The 17,114-nt window shown below is 41.3% G+C and overlaps 1 protein-coding gene across 4 annotated transcripts in view; it reads right to left on the bottom strand.

Annotated features, from left to right (window-relative positions):
* il11ra (interleukin 11 receptor, alpha) overlaps window positions 1-17,114 on the bottom strand; it is an 82,959-nt gene that overhangs the window by 43,448 nt on the left and 22,397 nt on the right. The window contains exon 1 of one of the 4 annotated variants that reach the window (XM_049603650.1): window positions 12,713-12,834. The exons of the other annotated variants lie outside the window; for them this stretch is intronic. The gene's annotated coding sequence lies outside the window, so the exon portion shown is untranslated. Of the gene's footprint in view, window positions 1-12,712; window positions 12,835-17,114 lie in introns of those variants that run through there. 4 annotated transcript variants of the gene reach the window in all.

Here is a 17,114-nt window from a genome sequence, read left to right as displayed (position 1 = left end):
TTTCTTTCGCAACTTAGCTACACATGGAAGGATTACACATGAAGAAAATGTTGTCAGGAGGGCCATGCTGTGTCCATGATGAGCATGTTCCCCCTGCAACATAATCTGTGGATCTAAAGGGAAACACTGGCCTCATGGTTGGTCAGATGACAGTATCTGGCACTCTGAGGACCAGCTGGAGCGCCACCAAGAGCGATCCTAGCAACGGCTAATGAGAATTTAAATCAAAGTGGAAGAAAACCGCAGAAGACAGAGATAACGCAGACACAAAGAGAGACAGATAAATGCTATTAGCGTCCAGTAGGCAGAGGCAGAGAGGTTCAGGTTCAGTCATGCTCTATAATCAAAATCATCTAATGTGGAAAGGTCCTGAGTGCACTCGAGATAAGGAAACAGTTGAAGTGGAAAAATGAGACGTCATGTTCCTGAAGGGGGGAAGAAACGACGATAAGCACAGGAAATCTGTTACCAAGGAAGCCAAAGCAGCGCTGGAAGCATCTGGCCATCCAGGGACGACATAGAGACACAGGTTACACACACTTGGAGAGCTTTGATTTAGAAACACTTGTGACTAATAACTTTGGCGTACAGGTGCCAGGTTTTAAATTCAAATAAATTCTCCCATAATCATGTGTCACCTTAACAATCGGCTTTTCTACTTCGAATTCTACTTATCAAAGTAAAGATTCTGGGTGTTTTCTGATTGTATTTAAACCCAACAAAGTGTTATTTTTTTGTCTTTTGGATACTGGAATAACGCTGGAGTAATGCATATTAGATGATTTTCCCACTGGCCACAAACACTGCTAGGATACATACATAAAGTTGGACTTCGGCAGTGGCTCCAGCCATGACAAATGGATGACGGACAGGCCTATATATAAATACCTCGAGCCATGGTTAACGCTAAAAACAGAGAAACAGACCCTACAGAATCTAAACCTTGCCAGTACTATCTAGCGTTAGTGGTGGAGCTGCTGGTCGAGGTGCTAGGCTTACTTCCAACTGCCCAAGCCTAAACACACAAGGAGTAATGGCTGCCATGTGTGTACAGAGATAGCACCCAGCCAATCCGCAGACCAAGGCCTGAGTGTGCGTTTGTCCATGTGTGCGTGAGAGTGTGAGGCAGAGAGTGAGAGAGAGACACACAGAAACAAAGAGTGAGAATATTATATAAGTAATTATATGTTAAGCAATCAGAAAATGCAAAACAGCTTTTTGGCTTGTTACTGAAAGCAGAATTTTCCATTGACATGTAAGAGCTTTCAAAAGGTAAAAATATGACTTTGCTCGTGTGTGTGTGTGTGTGTGTGTTTGGCGCAGGTATCATAAACCTGCGCTGTGCTGTGTGCCTGTGTGTGTTTGTGTGCATGTGTGTGTGTGGCAGCAGTATCTTGGCCTTAACTCTACAACGATGGAATTTCCTCCAACTCTGCTGCCAGGGCAAGATGGCTCCCATATGCCAGCTATTCACACACATGCAAACACACACACACACACACACACACACACACACACACACACACGCACCGACAGTTGAATGAGGACCACAATCCAGCAAGCAAACACATTTGTAATACTGCAGCCAAACTCACATATAAACAAACACGCTGAAATGCATAATGGGGTGAAGGCTGAACTAAAAACACACTTCCACACATTTGCACTGGCAGTCACACACAAGTCGCTCCGCCTGAAAGTTGTGCCCACGTGGATGCGTACGAGTACAACTGTGTTTTTGATCAAGCAAGTGTGTGTGTATAAATTGGAGAGCAAATGTGAGGACTGTAAAATCATGGACGCAGTACACAGAGCAAGTGCCCCACACACACACACACAAGCTAGTGGTGCAACGGATCATCATTGATCCGTGATCCGTTCGGATCGACGTCATCGGTTCGGCACACACGTGACCCACGGATTGATTTCTGAAAAAAAAAAAAAAAGTTGTGCTCCGTCCGCACACAGCTTGTGGCGAGCGGAGAAAGGAGGAGCTTGAACGCCCCGCGACACTTAAATCCCCTGTATGGGAGCATTTTGGCTTCCCTGTCAGGTATGATGACAAAGGAAAGAGGTCAGTGGACAAAACTGCGACGGTGTGTAGGCACTGTGGCATAAGAAAGCCATATGACAGTGGAAACACATCGAGCATGTTCACGCATTTGAAGCGACATCACCCGGGTGTTTTACTGACTGGAGAGAAAACGAAAGCTGGCCAACAACCGCTCATCACCGCAGCATTTAAGCAGCCTCTTCCTGCACAATCCGACCGGGCTAAAGCTATCACAAAGGCTATCGGCGTGTTTATAGCTACAGACATGAGACCATATTCGGTTGTGCAAAACGAGGGCTTTAAAAACATGCTGAAAGTGCTTGAGCCACGTTACGACATCCCATCGCGCACACACTTGAGTGAGAAGATAGTGCCAGATCTCTACGAACGGGAGAAGAAAAAAGTTGTGGATGAACTATCCCGAGTGTCGGCTGTTGCGCTCACGACAGACGGGTGGACATCCAGGGGAATGGAGAGCTACGTGACGATAACGGCTCACTTTATCACCGAAGACTGGGAGATGAGAAGTCCAGTGCTGCAGACACGCCCCGTCTACGAGAGTCACACAGGCACTCATCTTGCGCAGGTACTGACACAAGCAGTTGAAGAATGGAAGTTAAGGAGGCCCAGTACTAATATCCCAGTAACAACTGATAATGCAAAAAATCAAATAAATGCAGTGAATAAGGCAGGACTGGGCCCACAGATAGGGTGCTTTGCACATGTAGTGAATTTGGCATCACAAAAGGGAATCTCAGTCAATAAACTGGACCGCCTCCTTGGGAGAATCAGGAAGGTGGTTTCCTACTTCCACCGAAGCACAACAGCTGCTCATGTGCTCAAGACAAAGCAAGACATGCTACAGCTGCCCAATCACAAGCTCATACACGATGTCCCAACAAGGTGGAACTCCACTTATGATATGGTGGAGCGTTATCTGGAGCAGCAGGCAGCTATATACTCTGCATTGACCGAGAAAACCCTGAAGAAAGAAAACATCATCACCCTGTCTGATGATGATGTGAGAGTGGCAGAAGAGGTCCTCCAGGTGCTTAAACCCCTCAAAACTGTCACATCTCTGCTGAGCACTGAAACTTCACCATCTGTGTCAATGATCCTGCCGCTGAAAACAAGGATTCTACAATCCATGGCTCCAAGTGTGGAAGACAGCGCCATCACACAAGATGTCAAGGCTGCCATTAGAGAGGACCTGAAGCCCAGATACACTTCACCCCCTACTCTGCAGGACTACCTTCACAGAGCTACTGCCCTGGATCCCAGATTCAAATCCCTGTCTCACATGGACCCTGCCCTACGTCAGAAGACATACAGTGACCTCACCACTGAGATTGTGAGCCATCTGGGTACTGAAGACTGTGATGAGGTAAAGAACACGAATATTATTTCAAAATTATAAATGTAAATCTACACGCATTTTTTATTTTCAGTAATAATGGCTTTTATTAAATGTTATTGCCACATTTTTCATGTCTATGAAACATTAAAATAAATAATAGGTTTAATTAATCAACTTATTTTTTTCTGCAGGGTCACGCTGCAGAGCCAGCAGGAGGAGGCTTGGACACATCTCCTCCACAAAAGAAATCAGCGATGGCCGAGCTCTTTGGAGAGACCTTTGTCAGCAAAGAGATGTACACCAAGGCTCCTGCTGACCTCATCAAAGAGGAGGTGGCATCCTACCAGGCAGCAGGTGGCATTTCAGTGGATGGTGATCCACTGACATGGTGGAAAACCAATGAATGCAAATACCCTTGTCTTGCAAAGATGGCAAGATGCTGCCTCGCTGTGCCAGGATCTTCAGTACCATCAGAGAGAGTGTTCTCAACAGCAGGGGACATAGTGACTGCTAAGAGGTCCACACTCTCTCCCGACAATGTTGACATCCTTGTCTTTTTGAAAAAAAATCTGAAATTATAAGCTCAGGTTCTTTCACTCTCCTTGTTTCAAGGAAGATGTCTTCTTATGTTTACCTTTGAGTTCTATTTTATTAATGGTCTTTTGAACCAATATTATAAGGAGATATGCCTTTTTAAGTTGCTGTTGCACTTTAAGTTGATTTTTGGTTCATTGTTACATTTTAAAGGAAGGAGATATGCCTATATATTGCACTTTAAGTTGTTTTTCATTAATAATTATGTTAAAAAGAAGATATGCCTTGTGCACTACTTTTATATATTTTAATTTAATCATTTAAGTGTTTAATAAACAGACAAAACTTATGTTTATTTGTCTTGGGGTTTTTTTTGCTTTTTGCTGATCCGAAAAATGATCCGATCCGTGACTCTTGATCCGAGGAACGAGCCGATCCGTGAGTTTTGTGATCCGTTGCACCACTAACACAAACACACACACACACACACACACACACACACACATAAGGAGAGAGTGTACAGTTGGCTCTATGATTTGTCTAGTTATGCAACGGATACACTACTGGGTACCACAAAAGCTTCTCCAGTTTGGTGACAGATCAATAACATACCCACAAGGCATGTGCATCACGCATGCAGTAGTCTGACTCACCGGATGCAGACTGTGGCCATCACTTGGGCAGCTGATTTAGGCCGACATTCTTCCTTCCTTCCGCTATCTGTGTTATCTGTGTTACTGTTTACAAGTCCCCTTCACTACAGGAAACGACAACTACCTCTGTGCTCACAGCTTAAACATCAAAAATGGCACGTTTTGACAAAGATTTGGATTGTGCAATAAGGCATGCCTAAAATGTTGTTAATATCTACAATAAGTAAAACAACTTATAAATGTGAAAAAACTCCATCTTGCAAGACTCTCGTGCCCAAATAGAGGTGGGGGTGGGGGATGGATAATGAGTAAGTATTGATTTTTGTATCAAATAAATCATTAATATTGCAATTTAACATTTGGTAGTTTTGTAGAAATGACTGAAGTGAGATAAACAGACTGAAAACCTTACAGATATTGACAGGTTTTTTTTTTCAGGGGACATAATTTGCAGCTAAAAAAAGGGAATAAAGCACAATTTATTTTATCGCAATATTCAGAATATCACAAAACATTTAAAATTGCAACAATATGGTATTGTGACTTAAGTATCGTGATATCATCGTATCATGGGACCTCTGGTGATTCCCACCCCTATGCCCATTGTTGATAAGTTTTCTGACAATGCCAGTCAAAAGCCCCTTTTACACTGCCAGATTTTCGGTGAATGTTGGGCCATTTTGCCGACAAGTTGCGAGCGTTTAGACACACATAGCCGGATTGGCAAGTTGACCCAAAGTGCCCAATTTTCTCCCTTGTAGGGTAGACATATTGGCGGAACCTTTTTGGTTTAAACAGACCAACGGGAGGGGCTGTTGATGACTTGTCGGAGGAGCTGCTGATGACGCCGCACGTGCGACCCACTGGCAGTGGATAAACAGGAAACAGCTGGTAGCAGGAATGAGCAGCTAGTAGCAAGAAGGAAACACAAACCTGACAGACACTGTAAAGATGAGCAACTGGGGAGACAAGGAATAGCGCGCCCTCCTTGCCCTCGCAAACAAAGAGGCCATTAACCGTCAAATGACGGGGACGGTGAAGGACGGGCTGACTTACGAGAGAATTGCAGAAGGACTGACCAACCACGGCTTCCCTCGGAGTACGTCACTGTTTACGTCACACGCTGAGCTACACGTTTTGTTACTTGCTCATGCCCCCCATTGCCCTGAAAAAGGCGCATTCTGTATGAACAAAAGCGGGCAGGCGGCATTTTGCTGCACTCCCCAATTTTGTCTTTATACTGCCAATGCTGGACGAAGACTGATTGGGCTTTCCTGCAAATTTGCACAATTCCTATTTAGAAAGGGCTAAAGTTGACTGGCCACATCTTTTCACTCTGGCATCCAACTTCACCATGTATTGATCAGTTCCACTTCACAGTAGCTTCTGTGAAATCATTGTAATTATGTTCCACTAGAGCCACACACAGCCAGTGAATCATCTGTGGTTTTAACGGGTCCAAAAAATTCCTCTGTCACAAACATATAGTCAGGCTTCACCTCTAGGGCACTGATGGTGAAATTATGTTTGTCTTTTTTGTAACAAAAAGTTGACTCAAACAGTGACATACAACTGTTGCATGTTTTTGGCGGCATTTCTTTTTGATGGGACAGTTTACTGACAGTGCTTGCCTCCCCATGTGTACTTGAAAGAGAAGCCATTTTTTTAAGAGCTCTGACTCCAATGTGTTTTGATCAGTATCAATCTAATCGTTATTTCACACTTTGTACAACTTAATGAGGGCTTGTTCAATACTGACTATGCCCTGTATGACATATACATACTGCTTGAAGTTTTACTGGTGTCTTTTGATCCAATATATTGGTATGATGAGTAACCAAAGCTGACGGGAAATTAATTAACAACAATTCTTACAACTGGTGATTGCTCCAGTCATTTATTAAGAAGAAATGCCAAACATTAGCTGGTTCCAGCTTCTGAAATATGAGGATTTGCTGATTTTCTCAGTTTTATAGCATTGTAAATTCAATAAAAAAAATAATATAAAGACATTCAAGGATATTGTTGAGGAAACACCCCTCCTTTATGACATTTTATGGACTATAAACTAGTAAACTGGAGCCCTGACATCTATATACATCTGGCACTTGAAAGGAAACAAGGAACTATGGACATCCGACAGACCGTTGATAACTGATGACCAACTAAAGTTTAGCTGATGATGGATTTTCACAGCCCTGTGTGCTGATCATACTTTGGTTGAATATCCCCGGTACTTCCTCTTTCCACTGTAGGAAATGTGCAGAAATCTGGTGACTTATCAAATTAAGTTAAACAGTTATCCTGAACTGACAGATATGTGATGATGTAGAAGGAAGAGTTTGAGAAAGCTGTATTATATGGTAACTGCTTAACCCCAGCCACAGACATACAACCTACAATCGCCCGCATGCTGTGAGGTGTTTACATGACACTGCTTCGGAGGCATCTTTGAAAAAACAGCACTGTATGCAGGAGACAGTGCCATAGTAAACACCGCCATGAGCGAATGCAAACCACAGCCAGGATTTGAAGCTCGGCTGTATACAGTGGTTCTCAAAAGGGAAGATCTAAGGAGGCTCTGGGGGCTCAACAACAGTTAAAGACTGTTAAAGTCACACTGCTTACCACAGAGGATCGCTACATAAATCTCCTGAGGAAATAGCAAACTGTTTGCTGGCGGTGAGTTTTTTTTGGACATAATATCCGTCATATGATTCCTGTAAAACTGCACCAACAAAGCAAACTGACTACTGAGTAAAGTGCTTGATCTATGCTAACCACAAAGATTAAGATTATAAGCGGAGAAAACTATGTCTGACAACTTTCATCTGACAAATTCAACAACTCCTCATCCAAATTAACCAGCAACTTTAACCCTTCAACTGATGTTAATCGTCTAGTGGTGTTTAAGCATCCTGACAATTCAAACATCAGTAGTGTCCACGGACCCTACTAACATTAACAATAGCAATTCATGAATAAGTTGAAGAGGCTTGTGTATGTCTTTGAGAATACGCACAGTAAGGCATATGAAAAGGCACGGTAAGCTTATGATGTGGAGGTAGTGGAGATCAGAAATCTTTTTTTCACAGATTACAGAACAAAGTTTGATCTCCAGGACCAGCACCTTGACTTCAGCTGTGCATGGGCATTTTTCTATTTTTGATCTCCAGAACTTGTGCCATTTCTGTATTTGAAATCACTTTTATGAGCTCAGCTTATTGCCTCTCAAGCACTCTTGCAAGAGAGCCTAAGCCCCGCTAACAGAGTGGCCAAACAGATGTTCTTCTGCACAACTTACTGGCTGCCAAACAGAGCCGTGGCAAGCCTCCCTCAAGGGGTGTAACAGTGCGCAAAATTCATGGTTCAGCAGGTATCACAGTTTTAGGTTCAAGTTTTGGAACATCAGACAATGCTTGAAGGCTCTGCGATGGCTTGCACCTCAAACTTTTACTACTATCACAAAGTCTTCCACGATACAATTTCAATTTGGTTCAATTCAGAGGCCTTCAATCGATATGAGACGATAACATTTGTCTCTTTAACATCGGTTACAAGCTGTAACCCCTTTCTTTTTTGATTTTGGCCATAGAAGCAAATGTTAAAAGTGCAGTAAATTTTACTCATAGTTTAACCATTTACATGTATTATTTATACTTTTTCGGCCTAACGTTGTTGAAACAGAGCAGCTTATTATGCTTAAGTAAGAGCTCCAAGTTAGCACAGCGACATGCCCAGCATGGTTCGTTCATAGCGGCATTGTTGTTTGCATGTGGCATGTGCTTTGTCTGCAAACCTGTCTTTTCTCCAGAATACAAAAATGTTCACACTGTTAATTCATTTCCAAGAGGCGGGTAAATACACTCATTGGTGATCACAAGTGCTATATCGTAGGCAACTGGACTTGCTTGCGTTTCCTGAAGACGTTTCGCCTCTCATCCAAGAAACGCAATGACGAAACGTCTTTAAGAAACGCAAGCAAGTCCAGTTGCCTACAATATAGCACTTATGATTACCATGACCTGGATGACTGAGAATCTTCACTGACAAATATACTCACTGGCTAGCACTGTTTGACAGTCACACAGACGTGCCATGGAAATTTCAGAATCGAGTTGCAACAGTATACCAGTTTCAAGTTATACCGTGATATCAAAATTGACAGTTATTATACCGTGTGCATTTGCCTATCTACGATATTGGGAAAAAAATACAACTGGACAGAAAATGTCAACTTTATTTTAACGTATTTTCAAAAGGGAGACTTTTTACACATACTTCCATCAAAAAATGCTTCCAAGTTTCAAATATAGTAATAAAACATTTGTCACCAAAGATAACCTGTCCATTTTAATTCCTTTAAGAGTCATTCTGACTGACAATAATAGGAATTCTGTAATACCATGATACCATGAAACCAGGATATTCTCTGAGACTTTTATCAGACTAGGAAAATCTCATACGGTTGCAACCCTATTTCAAAATAAAGACGCCTCTTCAAGATGATGATATGGATTGATGTTTTCACTTTTCATTGATGATATTGGACTGCTGATCATTGAATTGATAACATCGATTCAGATCAATTGACTGTTTCAACCATACCTTTCACACCAAACGTGAAAATGTGACATTGAGTAAAGCCAGGGCGTTATTCTCAATTGAGTGTTTTGCATGTTCCTGAATTCCTGGAGAGTTCTTAATCTTGTGCTTCATACTGGCAAAACTATGTGTGCTTACATATTAAGTGTGTAACTGTCTTTTGTGGAACTTTACTCTTTTAACATGTACAACCGAATGCAACACTAGGAATGCCTTCCAGGAGAGGCTGAGGCCGTCCTGATCCATCCCCATATTTAACGGTCACTGTAATTTTCTGAGAAACCATAATGCTTCCAAATAAAAGATGTTAATGATACGGGAGACTCTTCCAGCTCTGGTTTCTCTCCGGCTTACCAAAAAGATGATGCTAGCCGTACTAATGCCATTAATTTGACTAGCATGGTTTGGCTGACAGTCTTTTTGGAAGAGCATGAAGTGCAGTTGTTTACTGAGGTGCACTTAATTAGGTATAAGACTGTTAACCAAATCAAGTACAGAAAGCAAAAGTCCTGGTGACATTTGTTTACAAGCTCTGGTTTTCTTGTAAAGTGAACGTAAATGAACCAAGTACAATAAAGGTGACAAAGGAAACTTTTTTCCACAAACAAAATCAGCTGGAACATGTGATCTCACCTCTCAACATGTTTGGCTGTGTTTAACTATGCTCAACTGTTTGGACTGCGTTCAACTGGAGTCAGCTGGCAGTACCAGAATATTACCGTAAACCGCAGCACTTTATAACTGTGGTTTGGAAAATTCCAAAGTGATAGTGTCCTGGTTAAGACTCCCAGTCATCTGTAGACTGACCTAAACATCTGTGAATGCAAGTACGATTGTGCTCGGACGACTCACACAGTCTTAGAGCGATCGCATTCATGTGCTCTTGTACTGTGAGTCGACTTTATACTGTTTGGTTCAGCATCTGAAATGTAGCAGAACAGTTTGAATCAGGACTTCTGGTAGCCAGAGGAAGATGATGGTCAGACAAACATCTGCTCTGTGTGAGCCAATGACAGGCTCTTTAAACATACACCCACCTACCCACCCACATCTGCTCTGTGTTATCCAACAAGGCCTTACACACAGACAGGCACAGCCACAGGCGCATAAACAGACACACATACACAAATCTCTGCTGTGTGATCAATTACTAACCCTGCGCAGCCAACTCATCGGAACAGAAAGAGAAACAAACACACACACACACAAAAAAAAAAATCCAACGCTGACACACACACAGGCAGGGACCAACTTTTCTAGAGAAAGGACTTGGAAAAGACAGTTTTTGTGACATAAAATACAATTCTTGATATTCTGGTTAGTAATGTGGAACTGATTGTTACAGAGGCAGCTGCATTTGCTTTCTTTGCTAACCAAACAAATAGCTCAATTCTAACCGCGATAGATAGATTAGCCATGTGTCAGCTGATGGCTTGTTGTCAGAGCCTGAAAAAAAGCATATCAAATGCATGAACACACACACACTCACACACACAAACACACAGGCATATGCTGCCGATGATAGCTGCACCAAACTCGATCCAAGTCAATAAGCCAGCAGGTTGGCCAGCCAACAAACTCTGCCCAGTTCTGCTTTGCCACACTCCTCTGATGATCTGCTGAGAGTTATGAGTTTCTGTATTGCTCCGTGTTTGTGTGTGTGTATGTGCAAATGCGCGTCCATGTACATTTGACTGGCGCCACGCTACTGCTGGGAGCAATTATAAAGACATGAAGCAGATAGTTGAAGATTGCTGTTTTATGCAACACTGAGAAACACACATGCATGTGCATGAATATACACAAAAATATGATAAACTGAGCTGTGTTTTAGGAGGATGGTTATTTGTTCACATTGACACTATGTCATTACAATGAGACAAATGAACTCAAACACGGAGCGTCCTGGAGGTTCAGATGGAGCCTGACAGGCTCCAACAAACCATCCAGTGAAGAAAAAGCATAGCTTAAGTAATTCAAAACACATTTCCCTTTGAACCCTGATTTACGCTATTTGTGTGAAAAATCTCACTCCCACTCAGCGCCAAAGCTCAGTTTAGGGCCACAGCAAAGTTTTATTTTCATGTTGTTTTATCTGTCAATTATTTTCCTAAATAATCAATTAGTTGTTTGGTCTATAAAATGTCAGAAAATGGCAAAAAGTCTCAACCAGCGTTTCCCAAATGACGTCTTTAAGTGTCTTGTTTTGTCCACAACCCAAAGACATCGAGCTTACTGTCATAAAGAAGTTAAGAAACCAGAAATTATTCACAGTTAAGAAGCTACAATCCGAGGACTTTGATTTTTGTTTCTTAAAAAAAAATCACTTAAACCAATTAAAGGAGTACTTCACCCAACATTTGTATTTCCATTTAGCTAAAACGTTACATTTTAAAACCAAACTAAAAGTGACTCTCTCTTGAAAGCCAGACTCCACTACTGAAGCCCATTTTACGCTCCACAAAAACCCACTAACACCCACTAACATCTGGCTTTTTAATGCAACGGGAATAGTTCTAATTGGAATTCACACCCCCTTCAAATGACTCTGCAGTAGTCACGGATATTTAGCACCTTCAGCTCCGATTGGCATTGATGGAAACACAACACCCGGGTGAATGTTAATTTTAGCCTCTTTACCGGCAAGATGCAATGATGCACCGTCGCAAACCATCATCCGTCTCTGCCCACTGTATCGCGTTTAGACATCGGTCCAAGTTAGTCTGCACGAAGTTTTAAAGAGAGACTGAGTAATTAAGAGATAAAAAGAAGTAGTCATCGTCTTTCTTCCGTGCTGCTGTCTCCTGTTTACCTGTTCACTGACCTGTCTGTAGGTTCTTTTTTGGTGTGTCAGGTGTGTTAAAGAAAGCATACTCGTCTGTTGCAGAGCCGTGTTCACAGCTTTGCTCTACTGGGAATGGGAAAGGAGTCTATAGCCTACTCTTTAAAAACCTGTGTACATATGCTAAATCTGGTGTGAACGGAGTATAAGGTTCTTTAGTGAAAATGTATGTTTGGGAAGTACCGAGCAACCAGCAACGAATCAAATGTTCACCGTTATACATGGAGGCATTCAAGAAAAACAGTCTTCTTCACAAATACAACTGCTTTACATAAGGTCTTTTTGTGAATTAAGTATTCCTTCAATCAAGTGATCAAATTAGTCAGCAATCAATTTAATACTTGACAGCTGATCAGTGAATCGTTGCCACTCTTGCAGTCGAATCAGATGGACACATGGACATCACCCATACAAAAGCTGTCCCTTATAACTTACCTCAGGTTACCTGAGGCAACAACTTAACCACAGAGCCACTGAGCTGCCTGAATGAATGAGTCGCTTTCTCGAACCAGACGCAGAGACACCCCTTTCCCCAACTCCAAACACTCTGGACGTTGTACTACAGCCAAGGCTTCCATGCGTGAATAAGATGTTTCTACAATCCTCCCCCAACACATCTCTTGCATGCTTAATGCTCAAAAACCTTGGACGAGACAAAGATGACTTACTGGGCTCAGACGAGAAGGTCGGTGTCGCCTCCAACAAGGACAGTTCTTTGTTTCGATGGTGCTGTCACTGCTGTTTGAGCTACGAGTACGTGAGTCTCCCTGAGCTTTGTGAGCGTCAGACACTGCAAGCTTCAGTCCCTCCTCCAACAAGTTTATGAAATATCGTTTGTCATCATTGTTGCGTTCGTCATCGTTGACGGAAATTCATATATTGTGAACGTCAGCAGCGTGGTTCATGTGAATGAAACCCTCCTACCAGTCTTTGTACTCCTCCTGACAGGCGCCATCCTACGTAGATAGTTGGCTACCATCCCATATTTTCCTATCTGCTAAGGTAGCCAGTTGAGGAGGGCCCCCTCCATCTAAGACTTAGAGGATGTGTCTTTTTGGCACTTCACCATGAGACACAGTGTTCTATATCGCTTTCGCAATTTATTTAAATTTTAAACGTAAGGAGTGCATCCTGCTTCACATGTTCCCTATTCCCGATAAGCACTATACATGGACTCTGCCCAACAAAAAGAAGATGAACATGGACAGTTATAGGGAATTATTCTTATCTCTGTAACAAGCAACTGTTAATCTTCACTTCTCTTTTCCTCTTCCAAGTTCCAAGCTTCAAATCAAACAGCATTAGACAACCATATATTTCCTCACATGAACGATTTCCACTTGTGATACTGTGTATGAGATGACATGTCTTAATTTCTGACCTTGATAGCAATTAATTATCATACCAAGCTCATGTGTGTGCGCTTTTTGCCTTATATGAAGATGGTCTGAGTTACAAATGGTTGTAGAGTCCACCCATTTAAACTAGATTTGTTTACTTTGAATGCACCTTTTTCTTTTCTTTATTGATGGTTTTTCTAGCCTTTTTAGTGGACTTGAGAAGTGGGCGTTTAGTTTAGATTTAAAATCATGAATTTTTAATCATTTATCATTATTTCTTCGGGAGGAAAAAACAACTGTCACGGTCTACTAAAAGCCAGCCATATCTTCTGTTTCGGGACATCCACCACCTTTGCATCTGAGGTTTCTTCATCAGAACTCCGGTAAGGCCCTTTTCTTCTTCCAACTATTCTCTAATGTGTTAAATGTGCTAATCTGTGTCTTTGAAGAGAGTGGCCAGTGTTAGACGTGTCAGGATCGGAGCCAAAAGGAAGAGTAAATGTCCTGAATGAGAGGTGAGTAGCGACCTCTTACCAAATACTGATAAACACACACTGGTGATGATATTGTTTTATTGCTTGATTGCTTGTACTTTCAGCATACTGCTGCTTGTATTATTATGGTTATTGTCACTAAGTATACAGTGATTAGACAGTAGCAAAGGCGTTTAATCTTGCTCATCCATTCATATGGCCTAAGGTGATCCTGATAACACTGCTGGTCAGCAGGTTGTCATAAATCCTTAAGTAATCCCAATGACTATTTGATGGGCAGGGAAGGAGTACAGTGTTCTTGGTGGCTCAATCTGAAAGCATGTAATTGTGGAAGTGAAACAGCACCAAACCAGCAGGAACGGGATTTCATTAGACTCAAGCCTGGGCTACTCAGCAGAACCAGCCAACAAAATACATTGCTTTAACTAAACTAACAAATAAGAGAATGATGGTGTGAGTGAAAATGCTCAAAGTTGCCAACAGAACCACTCAGCAAACACACACTCCATATCTCCCCGTCAACCCACGCCAGGATCCTCTGCATACGTCTCAAACTTCAAGCAAATGATGATGTCATAGATACGACACATACATCTATAAGGAACAATTTATACCCAGTTTATATGCGGGTAAACCAATGGGAGCAGTGTGGCACAAACTGTGAGTGGAATTTGGCGAAGAAAATGTGTGTTTTATAGTAGTTCCCCAATTACAGGTATAGGACATTAAAATGTTTTATGTTTTATTGGAAAGACTGACCCAAAAAGACACAAAATGTGTTAGATAGGTGTGCACAGACCCTCCAGTATTAACAGCATTATACCCAAACCACGTCATTCTAAAATGTCAAAGCTTTTGTGTTGGCAACCTTGGACAAAATGTACATTCCACTAAATCCATGAAGGTATACTTCGAATTTATGATGCAGGAGGATATTAGAACCAGTAAAAACCATCTAACATTATTGCAGTTTCTCCAGGGTTTGGCCCCTTTTTTTTTAATTAAAATAAATGTACTGATACTCCAATATAATTTTGAGGCTTTGGAGAGGCAAATTAAACAAGATCTTAAAATACTGATATTAATCCCCTTAACAATTTAGGGAGAATTGAGATTATTAAAACAATGTTTTATTAAGATTTATTTTTTCATTTCAGAACCTGCCAATTCACAAACAAAAAAAAAGATTTCAACCAATGGGATAAACTTTTCAATAAATTAATTTGGAGAGTAAGAAAACCACCTTTAAAACTTAAGACGACTGAGCTATCTAAACTTCATGGGGGGCTAGCTCTCCCAAATTTAATTAAATATTATCATGCTGCTAAAGTCAGATAAATTACTGTTTGGTTATGTAATTACAGCAAAGTGGAAAGAAATGGAAATTAAACAAAATGTACGTATCTGCCAAAATGACTATTAAAGATATTAGAAAAATTGAAAATATATGTATAAAAAATACGTTACTGGCCTTGAAAAAATGACATGAAACCAAAGCTTATTTAATGGGGTCTAATTTCAATGAGAGATAGCAATGGACAGGGAATTTAAGCCAACCCTAAATGACAATACCTTTAAAATCTGGGCTTTTAAAGTAATGGCTTGACTACATATTCAGATAGTTTCAGACAAAGGAATACATACTTTTGAGAACTTATCAAAATCATATGATCTACCAATCTACCAGAATCACACTTTTATAAATACCTACAAATCAAGTTACCTGGTTAGAGATATGGGAATAAAATGAGTGTACTACATATGTTTCCTCTTAACATCGTCCAAAACATAACAGCAAAAACTTATTATATTCATCCCAAAATACACTGAAATAAATTATTAAATCCCTTGGACACTGGCGTTGCCCTCTATCTATTCATACATTTGTGGACTTACAGGCAAAGGAGCCTAACTTTTTTATATTCTGTGAAAACTGTCATCACTCACAAGCCATATGATACAGCTTTGGAGTAGCCTAACTAATTCTAAAAATAACCTTAAGTGTCTTGGTGAAGACATCAGACATCCAGGTCATGGTAATCCTAAGTGCTACTGGACTTGCTTGAGTTTCACCTCTCGTCCAATAGGCTTCTTCAGTTGAGTTCAGTTGGGTGAGAGGTGAAACGTCTATAAGGAACTCAAGCAAGTCCAGTTGCCTACGAAATGGCACTTACATTAAACATCATATCTAGCTGAGACATGTTGTGACTTTATCGTGAGCCTGTTGATAAAAGAAGTAAAATAGAGTTACATGGAATAGATCTAAAAAGAGATAACGACGTAACATAACATTGAGGTCGTAAAGTCAATGCCTTTTCTTCCATGGCACCATATTGGCTGCAAGCGTGTTTGAGCGTGCACAAGTTTATGTATGTTTGACTTTCACCGACAGATGACCTTTAATACAGCCGGCAAAGAGCTTTCACCATGTGTTGAGCAGGAAGGAAACATGGGAAACATATACACCCAAGTTACACAAACATGTTTGGGCGCACACACACACACACACACACACACACACACACACACACACACACACAACACACTGTAGAAAACCCGCCCCCTACCACCCCAGTTCCACCCACACACACACGACCCCTGTTTGCTACAGCAATGAGTCACTCTGCTGGGAACTCCATGCTTTCCCCATTACTACTGACTGGCTGACTGAAGTCCTAACATGCTGAGAGAAAAAGAGGTAGAGAGTTTAGTAGGTAACTGAGTAGAAGTGAGAGAACGGGGTAACGAGGAAGAAACAGAGAAGTAGATCGACTGAGACAAAAATAAAAACAGTGAGAGTGAGAGAAAAAAGAAAGAACCAAACGTGTTCACATAGTGAGAGAAATGGAGGAACAATTGTGTTTTAAGTACCTCAGTGGTTGCTGAACTACACACAAGGGTGCTGTGAAACAGCAAGTTTAACTTCCAGTCACTCCAAACCAGAGGAAAAAAACAATCCAATGAGAGCATAAAAAACGACAAAGCCATGCTTTCTTAATTACTACTGTCTGACTGTCTGTTGAAAAATGCTGCTGGAAACGAGACAAACAAAAACCAAAGGCAGGCGTGAAGATACTGAATAATCCATAATGTACTCCACATTTTAATACATGTGCATTCCTGTCCTGTTAGTCACACACTTACACAAACACAGCATTAGCTGAATGTATATACAGTTCATAAAATCATTTACATTTGGATGCTCTAAACCAAACACTCGGATGGTCTTTAATGGA

The sequence above is a fragment of the Epinephelus fuscoguttatus genome, linkage group LG18 (assembly GCF_011397635.1).
Source record: "Epinephelus fuscoguttatus linkage group LG18, E.fuscoguttatus.final_Chr_v1".
Classification (NCBI taxonomy): domain Eukaryota; kingdom Metazoa; phylum Chordata; class Actinopteri; order Perciformes; family Serranidae; genus Epinephelus; species Epinephelus fuscoguttatus.
This window is presented reverse-complemented; position numbering and strand designations above follow the sequence as displayed.